This window comes from Elephas maximus, chromosome 1 (genome assembly GCF_024166365.1).
Source record: "Elephas maximus indicus isolate mEleMax1 chromosome 1, mEleMax1 primary haplotype, whole genome shotgun sequence".
NCBI lineage: Eukaryota > Metazoa > Chordata > Mammalia > Proboscidea > Elephantidae > Elephas > Elephas maximus.
Window position 1 is genome coordinate 118,384,680 of NC_064819.1, and position 12,179 is coordinate 118,396,858.

Genomic DNA, 12,179 nt, shown 5'->3' on the forward strand with positions numbered 1-12,179 from the left:
GTCTGACCCCATGCACCATGAGCCAGCAGCTGTCAACAACAGTGTAGGCCAAAGGAGTGGTTCAGGCATGAGTGCTCTCTACAGATGAAGCCCTTCCCACCAGGGTGGGGGCAGGAGGCTCCGGGGGGACAGCAGCTGACGCATCACAAGGATCAGTGCTTCAGACAGAACAGTCCGTGGAATGTCTGCTCTTTTCTGCTGCTCTTCCAGTCCAGCTGCAGGTCTTAATTCTTTACTTTTGGCAAAAGACACACAAGGGCGCTGTTTGGCCAGGATTGTTGGCCTGGGAGTGCTATTTCTTTTCCATCAGGAGAAATGTTTCTTAATTTATACAGTGGTTGGACTAGCCATGGGCTGCAGAACGTTTATTTTCCTGCAGACATTTGTGTTGAAGGATGAGGAGTGTCTCACTCAGCCTTTCCTTCTTCAGAGTAAAGGAGCCCAATCCCGCTTTTCCAAAGTTTCTTTCTTTCTGAATTATAGGGAGCAGGACTGAGCTGTGGGGCCAGACCCAGGAAGGTTGATAAGGAGCAAATAAACCCCAACCGCCCCAGGATGCAGGAGTGAGCAGGCATTTGGGAACAGGGAGGCTTCCCACCTAGGACCAGCAAGGAGGCTTCCGTTGACTGCATTCCTGTTTCCATTTCTGTGCCTACTGGACAGTGACTGGTTTTGTTTTTTACCTCCGTGGTTGGCAGAACAAGGTCCCTGGGTGGTGCAAACAGTTTGTGTTTGTCTATTGACTGAAAGGTTGGCAGTTCGAACTCACTCAGCAGTGCCTTGGAAGAAAAGCCTGGAGATCAGCTTCTGTAAAGATTACAGCCAAGAAAACCCTATGGAGGGTTTGTAGCGCGTGGGGTCGCCATGAGTCGAAATTGACCGAGGAGCAACAGGTTTGGGTTTTTTGGTATTTGGCAGACTTGGAGGCTGACGTTGTCCTCAGGGTCGTCAGTAAAAATCTTTGCTTCTCCTGTCTTGGTCTGGAAGGGCGAAGAAAACTGCGGTTTGCTGCGGGTCTGCTGCGTGCCAGGCATTGTGCCTCAGTCCATCATTTGGTCCACGCACGTGAGCACTTTGAAATAAGAAGCAGGATGCAGCTTCGGCTTTGTATCCTCATGAGCTTATCTGATTGGTGGGAATAAGGCCTACCTTTGAGTGTACAGACAAACCAGACACTTCAAAGATATCTTTTTGTTTTTCTTGATGTGAATGCCCTGATTGAACAGAAGATGATTTTGGAAATCGCTCACAGAGGATATAAGGATATAAGCAATCCCGCTTCCTGGAAGAGACTGTGGCTGCCCTCCCCTTTAACACACACCTCTCTGGGGGAGCATCTGATTCAATTAACGCCAGCATCTCTTCTAGTCCTGTGACTCTGTGTCTTCCTGTTCCACGTAACAGGACGCTTCATCCCTATACAATTCTATTCTCTGTGAATAATAATGCAACTAAATTATAGTTTTAAATTCAACCACAAAGACCAGAAAAGAAAAAAAGTTGAATTAACTAGATTATCGGATCCTTTTGCAATTGTGAAGGGAAAAATGGGGGCATTTAGACTACTGGGAAATAACAGCTACTTCTAGGTCTGCATTACAGTCTGTGAATAGATGACTCAGATTAAAGTAAAACTTGAGAATTCCCCACACCTTCTTTTCTACTGTGCTGGTTTCCCTGGTATTTATAGAGTAATAACAACAAAGTGCCTTCCCTCTCCTTGACCTTTCTCTGCTATAGTAATTAGCAGTAACAATTAACAAAACATGGACTCTAGAGCCACGTACACCTGCCTTTTCCAAAGCCATTCTGTGATCTTGGGAAGTTACCTACCTTTTCTGGGACCTACCTTATAAGGTGGTTTTGAAGATAAGAGGTATAAACTGCCTTGCACAAAGCTAGGCACAGAGCAAGCACTGAAAACCATAGCTATTATGATTATTTTATCATTAAAAATAGAAGAAGCAAAAGACAAATCTATAAAGACAGTAAAACATTTAGTGGTTGCCAAAGGGTCAGGGGAGGAATGAGTAGGGGGCACACAGAGCATCTTGAGGGCAGTGCAACTGTTCTGTATGACACTGTACTGGTGGACACAGGATATTTGTGAAAATCCGTAAGATTGCATAACACAAAGAGCAAACCCTAATGTAAACTATGGGCTTTAGTTAATAAGAACAGGGTATCAATATTGGTGCATTGATTGTAACAAGTGTACCACAGGAATGCAAGATGTTAATAGCAGGGGAAACAGTGTACATGTACAGTGTGCTGCTATATGGAAACTCTGTACTGTCTGCACAACTGCCAAACTACATCATTACATAACTGCCAAACCACTGAAAATCATGGCCCAGCCAAGTTGACACACATCTGTACCTATCACATCCCTAGACCTATAAATATGATCTTTTTTTTTTTTTTTTTGGAAACAGGGGTTTTCTTTTGTTATGTTAGTCAGGTCATACCAGTGTAGAGTGAGCCCTGAACCTAAATAGAAAACTGCTCTAAAGAATAAAGTCTATTAAAAACAAAATTAGAAGAGGCCATGGAAAGAGAATTTAAGAGTACTGAAGAGTGAAAATAGTAAGGCTGAGAAAGGTCAGTCAGTGGCTTCCATATCCCCTGGAATGGCTACTGTCTCAGGTGGCTAGAATTCTGGCCAGGAAGTCAACAGATGTCCATCTTGGCAGATCCTGGAGGGTGCTGCAAGGGAGAATGGGCCACACAGCTGCACCAGTGGAAAACTCCCGCTGTGATCCACCGCCACTACCGGGAAAGCCAGTTGCCCTCTGGCTCCTTTCTGGGCTGCTGGCATTGTGGACCTGGTTGGTTAGAATGCTCTCACCTGGCTGAACCCTGAGGACTGTATAGGACTGGATTCCTTAATGCTGTCAGAGACTCTTATGGATTGAATTGTGTCCCCCGAAAATGTGTGTTGGAATCCTAACCCCTATACCTATGGATGTAATCTCATTTGGGATTAGGAGGTTTCTTTATTACATTCATTACCATATCAGTGTAGGGTATTATCTTAAACCTAAAGACTTTTGTGATACAAAAAGAGCAGATTAGGCACAGAGAGAAGCAAGTACAAGAGGAAAGATAGATGCCATGTGGAGATAGCCCAGGAACAAAAACTGAAAGAGACAAAGATTCTCCCCCAGAGTGGACAGAGAAAGAGCCTTCTCCTAGAGCCAGTGCCCTGAATTTGGTCTTCTAGCCTCCTAAACTGTGAGAAAATAAGCTTCAGCTCATTAAAGACACCCACTTGTGGTGTTTCTGTTACAGTAGCTCTAGATAACTAAGACAGGGGCCAAGCTGGCAAACAAGGTGGAATAACCACCCGCCTCAGCCTGTTTCTGGATCATTTTAACACCTTGTGTTTAACAAGTTTTTGCTCTTCACTGTGAAGGAGAAAGGCGCCTTGGGTCTGGCATGAGCAAGTCTGGCTTCTCGCCCCAGTCCTACTCTTGTCTCTGGGAACCTAGGTCCCCTGGCTTCTCAGGGCCTCAGGTTCCTCACCTGCACACACTCAAATGATCGTATGTCTCTTGGAGGGTTACTACAGGGATTAAGTCATAGAATGGAGGTAGAGCATTTGGAAAAGAGCCTGGTCCAAAGAAAGTGCCCAATAGGTGTGCCTTTTCTCCTGTGACCCTTGTCTAAAGCAATCTCTGTGTGGTGTAGTTTCAGCGTGGGGGACCCTTGATCTCTGAGATATTCATATCTGTTTCCTGAAAGCAAACTCTGTGTGGCGTAGTTTCAGCGTGGGGGACCCTTGATCTCTGAGATATCCATGTCTATTTCCTGAAAGCAATCTCTGTGTGGCATATTTTCAGCACAGTGGACCCTTGATCTCTGAGATATCCATGTCTATTTCATGACGCCTGAAATTTCCTTCAGAAGGGACAAATATTTTCACCACAATTAAATATGAAGTATGAAGTACAAATTGTACAGAAAGAAGTTATATAAATATGAGAACTAATTGTGAGGGGGAAGAGTGTTGTGGTTAGAGGCCAGAAAGACCAGAGTCTCAATTGGCTCCTCAGACAAAAGCAGCGACATATTTTTGTGCCATCACAGCCCAGGGTCTTCAGTCAGCTCTGCAGGTCCTGTAACATGGTTATGTAAAAGTACCTCCGGCGATAACACAACAGGAGCGAACTTACTTCCATTAAAAACACACAAAACATATAAACAAACCAGGGACTTCTAGCTGTTACTGTACAAGAAGGACATCATTACCAGAGGATCAGAATGTTTCTTTCTAATGGCTGGCCAACACACCCTTAACCCTGGAGAAAAATTGATAAGATGTGGTGAGCAGAGAATCCAAGCTAGGAAAGTTGGGTGCTGTTGACAGCTGGCTTGACTTATAAAGCTATAAGAATAGGCCTCACCATCAGCCCCTTAGGGAAACTTCTTAACTGTTGTGGATTAAATTGCTTTGCCCCCAAAATATGTACTGGAATCCTACCCCTTGTCTTAGGCTGGATTCTCTAGAGAAGCAAAACCAGTGAAGCATAGAGGGAGTTGTAGAGGCTGGCAAGTCCTAAGTCTATGAGTCAGGCATCAGCCTGGAGGCTTCTCCTGACTCATGTAGTGGCAGGGGCTGACAAGCTCAAGATTGTCAGGTCAGACAGAAGGCTGCTGGCTCACAGGCTGTGGAAGGTGACAAATTCGAAGATCAGCAGGCAATACAGCAGGTCGCTAGCTCAAGTCCCAAGAACAGGAGGTCGGTTGATGATGAGCCAGGTGTAGGATCCAGAACGAGAAAAGTCAATGAGCTTTGCCAAAACATCCATGTATATTGGATGCAGGCCACACCCCAAAGGAAACTCCTCTTAAGACTGATTGGCTGACCACATCAGATCACATTATGGAGGTGATTGCATTATATCACAAAATGGAAGATAACTACATCATTACATAACTGCCAAACCACTGAAAATCATGGCCCAGCCAAGGTGACACACATTCGTACCTATCACATCCCTAACCCAATAACCCAGTGCCTTCTAGACCTATAAATATGATCCTGTTTGGAAACAGGGGTTTTCTTTTGTTATGTTAGTCAGGTCATACCAGTGTAGAATGAGTCCTAAAACTTCGGAGTTGTAAAAAGAACAATAGACACAGAGACAGACGCGGGGAAAACAGATGCCATGGAATGCCCAGAAACTCTCAGAAACTCCCAGGGCTATGGACAAGGAAGGACCTCCTTCTAGAGATGCACCCTGAATTTAGACTTTTAGGCTCCAGAACTGTGAGAAAATAAGTTTCTGTTCTTTAAAAACACCACTTGTATTACTTCTGTTACGGCAGCATTAGGTAACTGAGATACGAGTCTTTTTTCAAACTGGCACAGAGAAGACATGGTAATATTAGTAAGCCCTAGAGGTACACCACAAGGCTGTTCCAGCTGCCCCAAGGACTGAGGTAATCAATATCTTCACCCCCTGCTTCCACCTAAGACACACAGGTTAGGAAGCTCTGTGCCAGGGGCCCAGAATATTCATGTTCAAGTGCTAGAACAGTCTACAAATTCCTGCCCTTGAACCCTCCACTCTTTGCACACCACTTCATAAATCTGTTAAGTTATACTTTACTTTTACATTAAACTCTATTTTCTTGAGATTATAACCTTGAAGACCTTAAATGAATTAGGGCCTTCTGAAATCTCTTCCTTGGGACCTTGGCAAACTCTCTCTTTGGCTGGGACAAACTCTCTCTTTGGCTGGGACAAACTCTCTCTTTGGCTGAGATGCCTTATTTCTTTCTCTGTGAGAGATGGAGCAGCAGGCTTAGGACAACTACTCAGGTAGCACTGAAATTCTGCTGGACCTTCCTTCATATGGAAGAAGGTGCCCACAAGAAGATGACCCGGCATTGCTGTCTTGGCATTGTGGGTTCACGGCTGTTTCATTTTGGAGAAATAAAATAGATGGTGACAGAAAGCAGATCAATGATTGCCTGAGACTGGTGGTGGGTGTGAGGATAGATTGGAACAAGGAAATTTTCAGGGTGCTGGGAGTGTTCTAGAGCCGGGGTGACACAGTGGTTAAGAGCTCAGCTGCTAACCAAAAGGTTCAGCAGTTCAAATCCACCAGTCACTCCTTAGAAACCCTGTGGGACAGTTCTACTCTGTCCTGTAGGGTCACTATGAGACGGAATTGACTTGATGGCAATGGACTTTGGGAGTGTTCTAAAACTGGATTGACCTAAAAAAAAAAAAAAAAAAAAAAAAAATTTTTTTTTTAATGGTTGCACAATTGTACAAATTTATTAAAAATCCTTGAACACTTTATGATATGTTAATTATATCTTGTCATGGATTGAATTGTGTCACCCCAAATTGTGTGTCAACTTGGCTAGGCCATGATTCCCAGTGTTGTGTGATTGTCCACCATTTTGTCATCTCGTGATTTTCCTACGTGTTGTAAATCCTTCCTTTATGATGTTAATGAGGCAGGATTAGAAGCAGTTATGTTGATGAGGCAGGATTTAATCTACAAAATGAGGTTGTGTCTTAAGCCAATCTCTTTTGAGATACAAAAGAGAGAAGCAAGCAGAGAGACAGGGGACCTCATACCATCAAGAAAGCAACGCTGGGAGCACAGCTCTTCCTTTGAACCCGAGAGCCCTATGCTGAGAAGCTCCTAGACCAGGAGAACATGGATGATAATGGCCTTCTTGCAGACAGAGAAAGCGTTCCCCTGAAGCTGGCATCCTGAATTGGGACTTCTCTTTGTTAAAGCCATCCACTTGTGGTATTCCTGTTATAGCAGCACTAGATGACTAAGAGATACCTCAATAAAGCTGTTAAAAACCAAAATGGCATTTGTTAAAAAGAAAATTGAGCTGTGGACTCCACAGCACCTAACAACAACATTATATATTTGTTTTACCTCAATAAAAAGGTTTACTCAAGTACTATATTCAGTTTCAAAAAAAAGGTCTATTCCCTGCAAGGTTTTGGGGAAGGCTCAACTGATAGTAGAAGGGAAAAAGACTTAGAAAAAAAAAGCCCAGAAATAGACAAATTCATAACATTAGAACGGGTGCTAACGGCTATAAGTAGAAACACTGTGTCCAAATTTACTACCCTTTATCAAACAGGAAAGACTTATTTCCTTGTCATCTTTGATCTCCCAAACTAAACATCAGGTTACTGCCAGATATATTAAAAAGATGATTCGTCCTGACTTCAGGGCTCAGATCTTGGTTCAGCCACTCATTAGCTGTGTGATCTTAGACAAGGTCAGCTCCCCACTTTGAATCTAATTTTTCTCACCTGCAGAACCAGAATGCAATTCCTGCTGGCAAGTCAGTACAGCAGCAGTTTGGCTGTGGGGTGAGGGACTAGCTGAGCTTCACTTCTCTCATCTGTAACTGAGGAGGTAGTAGACCTGTGTGGCTCCGTCTGCCTAGCATCTCTCCCTCTCTTCTCCCATTCCTTTGAAGAACTTCCCCTGCCCCCTCCATGTGGCTCCACTTCTGTATCAGTCCCTCAGTTACAGCCCCAGGGACACAGAGAGTAGGGTGAGGCAATTACAGAACCGTGGCAGAATCTGAGGCCAACACAGACATCAGAATGAGATGTTTGCAACTCTGACACTACTCAAGTCCCTGAATTCCCCTTGTTCTTTCAGTTGCATGGGTTAATAAATCTTGTTTTGCTTAAAGGCAACAATGACAACCAAAGGGCGGGTAGCTAGGGGAGGATCAAAGCCAAAAACCAAAACGTCTTTCTCTCAATTTTGTTCAGGTGGTCCAGCAGGACTAGCCATCTTTGACTTTGCCCTAAGTCTTCTCCCTCTGACCCTGCACTGAGAGACCGCCCCAGCAATCACCCGTCTGAAATCTCAGAGCCTAAGGAGAGGATCGAGAGTCCCTATGAGGCACAAATGGTTTCTCGCCGACTGCTACCCTAAAGGTATCTGCTATCCTACCAGAGGTACCTCGGAAGAAAAGGCCTGGTGACTCCAAGGTAACTAACAGCAATAGGAGGATTAATTACTGTCGTGGATTGAATTGTGTCCCCCCAAAATATCTGTCAACTTGGCCAGGTCATGATTCCCAGTATTGTATGATTGTCTACTATTTTGTCATCTGATGTGATTTCCCTGTGTTGTTAAATCCTATTGGTTTACAGTTTTGAATCAATAACAAATAATTTCTTTTTCCACTGGCAATGGCTTTCTCAGAGTAGGGAATGAGCTGCAGTGATAAACTGAATGTTGGTCACCCCCAGTTTGGGATTTAACCACACTGGGAGCAGGAGCTCAGGCCCCACACAGGATGGAGGGAATGCTGAATGGACCAGGTTATAGTAAGTCTGTTGATCAGTCATGTGAAGAGGGGAGGAAGAGTGGATGGGAAAGGATCTGACGTAGGAATGGTCAGTCCCTGTGTCCCCTGAGGAAAAGTCATAAAGTCTGGTGAGTCATTAAGTCATTTCATAAGTAAAGACATGTTCAAAGATACATACTCAGAAATTAATAAAGCTTATATACGTAGCCAATGGACTGGAAGAGATCCATATTTGTGCCCATTCAAAGAAAGATTATTGAACAATAACATTAATCTCACATGCAAGTAAAATTTTGCTGAAGGCAATTCAAAAACAATTGTAGCAGTACAATGACAGGGAACTGCCAGAAATTCAAGCCAGATTCAGAAGAGGACATGAGATGAGGGATATCATTGCTGATGTCAAATGGATCTTGGTTGAAAGCAGAGAATACCAAAAAGATGTTTACCTGTGTTTTTTTGACTATGCAAAGGCATTCAACTGTGTGGATCATAACAAATAACGGATAACATTGAGAAGAATGGGAATTCCAGAACACTTAATTGTGCTGATGCAGAACCTGTGCATAGACCAAGAGGCAGTCATTCAAACAGAACAAGGGAATACCATGTGGTTTAAAATCAGGAAAGGTGTGTCTTAGGGTTGTGTCCTTTCACCATACTTATTCAAACTTTATGTTGAGCAAATAATCCAAGAAGGTAGACTATATGAAGAAGAACTTGGCATCAGGATTGGTGGAAACCTCATTAATAACCTGCGATATGCACATGACACAACCTTGTTTGAAGCACTCACTAATGAAGATCAAAGACTATAGCCTTCAGGATAGGTTACACCTCAAAATAAAGAAAACAAAAATCCTCACCACTGGACCAATAAGGAGCATCATTATAAATGGAGAAAATACTGAAATTGTCAAGTATTTCATTTTACTTGGATCCATAATCAACAGCCATAGAAACAGCAGTCAAGAAATCAAAGGATGCATTGGATTGAGCAAATCTGCTGCAAAAGATCTCTTTAAAGTGTTGAAAAGAGAAGTTGTCACCTTGAGGACTAAGGTGCACCTGACCCAAGTTATGGTGTTTTCAATTGCCTCATATGCATGGGAAATGAATAAGGAAGTGGGCAATGAATAATGAGGACCAAAGAATTGATGCTTTTGAATTATGGTGTTGGTGAAGAATATTGAATATACCATGGACTGCCAGAAGAGTGAACAAATCTGTCTTGGAAGAAGTACAGCCAAAATGTTCCTTGGAAGCAAGGTTGTGAGACTTTGTCTTATGTACTTTAGACATGTTATCAGGAGGGACCAGTCCCTGGAGAAGGACATCATGCTTGGCAAGGTAGAGAGTCAGTGAAAAAAAGGAAGACCCTCAGCAAGGTAGGTTGACACAGTGGCTGCAACAATGGTTTCAAACATAGCAATGATTGCGAAGATGGCACAGGACTGGGCAGCATTTTGTTCTGTCATACATAGGGTCACTGTGAGTCAGAACTCGCTTGATAGCACATAACAGTAACAATCGTTTGGAAACTGAAGAAAGGTCCATATAAATAATAGCCAGAAAACCCTATGAAGTGGTTCTACTCATTAACACATGGGGTCACAGTGAATTGGAATCAACTCAATTGCAACAGATTTGTTTGGTAGTTTGGGGTGGGACATCCCAGCAGAAGTTTGGAGCTGGTAGAACAGCATACCCCAAGCCATTGGCAAGAGTACTGCTCTAGACCAGGCCGCCAGGAACCTCACCCTAGATCTCCCTGAATAGACACCACCCTGAATAGACACTCCCTCCACCCCGCCGCAATCAAATAGATACCGAATATGTGGCTAAGCTCCAAATTACATCGTTAAGAAACATAATAATTATCCCTAACATCTAGGTCAATTGGCATGACATAGCTTATAAAGAAAATATTTTGACAACCTACTTTGGTGAGTGGCATCTTGGGTCTTAAAAGCTTGGGAGCAGCCATCTAAGATACATCAATTTGTCCCATTCCACTTGGAACAAAGGAGAATGAAGAAAACCAAAGACACAAATGCTAGTCCAAAGGACTAAAGGACCAAATGAACCAGACTGGTGGGCCAGCTTGATACCAGAAGAACTAGATGATGTCCAGCTACCACCAATGACCACCCTGCCAGGGAACACAACAGAGAGTCCTGGACAGAGGAGGAAAAAAACGTAGAAGAGAACTCAAATTCATGTAAAAAGACCAGACTTAATGATCTGACAGAGACTGGAGGAACCCCCAAAACTATGGCCTCTGAACACACTGTTAACCCAGAACTGAAACAAAGCCTACTCTTCAAAGGTTAGACAGGACTATAAAACAAAAAATATACATTTGAGGAATGTGCTTCTTAGTTCAATCAGATATATGAGACCAAATGGGCAGCTCCTGTCCAAAAGCAGGAGAAGGCAGGAAGGGACAGGATTTGGTTGAATGGACACACGGAATCCAAGGTGGAAAGGGGGAGTGTGCTGTCACATTGTAGGGATTGCAACTAATGTCACAAAACAATATGTATATAAATTTTTAAATGAGAAATTAACTGGAGCTGTAAAATTTCACCTAAAGCACAATTAAAAAAAATTTTTTTTCTCTAAAAGAAGTATACCAAGGCTGAAGAATCTTTGGTCAATTTATATGAGGAAGTATTAATTAGTTTTATCTCCAACAATCTCAGTGTTACTTGGAATTGTTTCACCAAAGCAAAACCCAGTCTCAGGGTGGCTGTATTAGGTGGAAGGGGATCATCTAACTGTCCCTATTTGTTCAGGTTTTCAAAAGGTGCTCCCTGCACATTCCCTGGTCCCCACCCCACCTCTAGAATGCCCTGGCATCATTCATTTACCTACTCCCAATTTTTCACTTGCCACTTCTTTCTATCACAAATACTCAGCATCAGTGTGGATGTTGGAGAGATCCTACTTCCCAAATCTCTGGTCAGTCTCCCCCCAGATGTCCTGATCTTGATGCATAAAGCAAGGACAGTGGCCTATGTCTGCCTCCTGTCTACTTATACAGAACATTCATTTCCTATAAGTTGTGGACTATCATCCAAAACCTACAAACTTAAAAAAAAGCTTCACATGCACACCCATGTTTATTGCAGCACTGTTTACAATAGCAAAAAAAGATGGAAGCAACCAAGGTGCCCATCAGTGGATGAACGGATAAATAAATTATGGTATATTCACACAATGGAATACTATGCATCGATAAAGAACAGTGAGGAATCTGTGAAACATTTCATAACATGGAGGAACCTGGAAGGCATTATTCCGAGTGAAATTAGTCAGTTGCAAAAGGGCAAATATTGTATAAGACCGCTATTATAAGAACTTGAGAAATAGTTTAAACTGAGAAGAAAACATTCTTTTGTGGTTATGAGAGGGGGGAGGGAGGGAGAACGGGAGAGGGGTATTCACTATTTAGATAGTAGATAAGAACTACTTTAGGTGAAGGGAAAGACAGCACATAATACAGGGGAGGTCACCACAACTAGACTAAACCAAAAACAAAGAAGTTTCCTGAATAAACTGAATGCTTCGACGGTCAGCATAGCAGGGGCAGGGGTCTGGGGACCATGGTTTCAGGGGTCATCTAAGTCAATTGGCATAATAAAATCTAATAAGAAAACATTCTGCATCCCACTTTGAAGAGTGGCGTCTGGGGTCTTAAACACTAGCAAGCAGCCAGCCATCTAAGATGCATCAATTGGTCTCAATCCACCTGGATCAAAGGAGAATGAAGAACACCAAGGACACAAGGCAATAAAGAGCCCAAGAGACAGAAAGGGCAACATGAACCAGCGACTACATCATCCTGAGACCAGAAG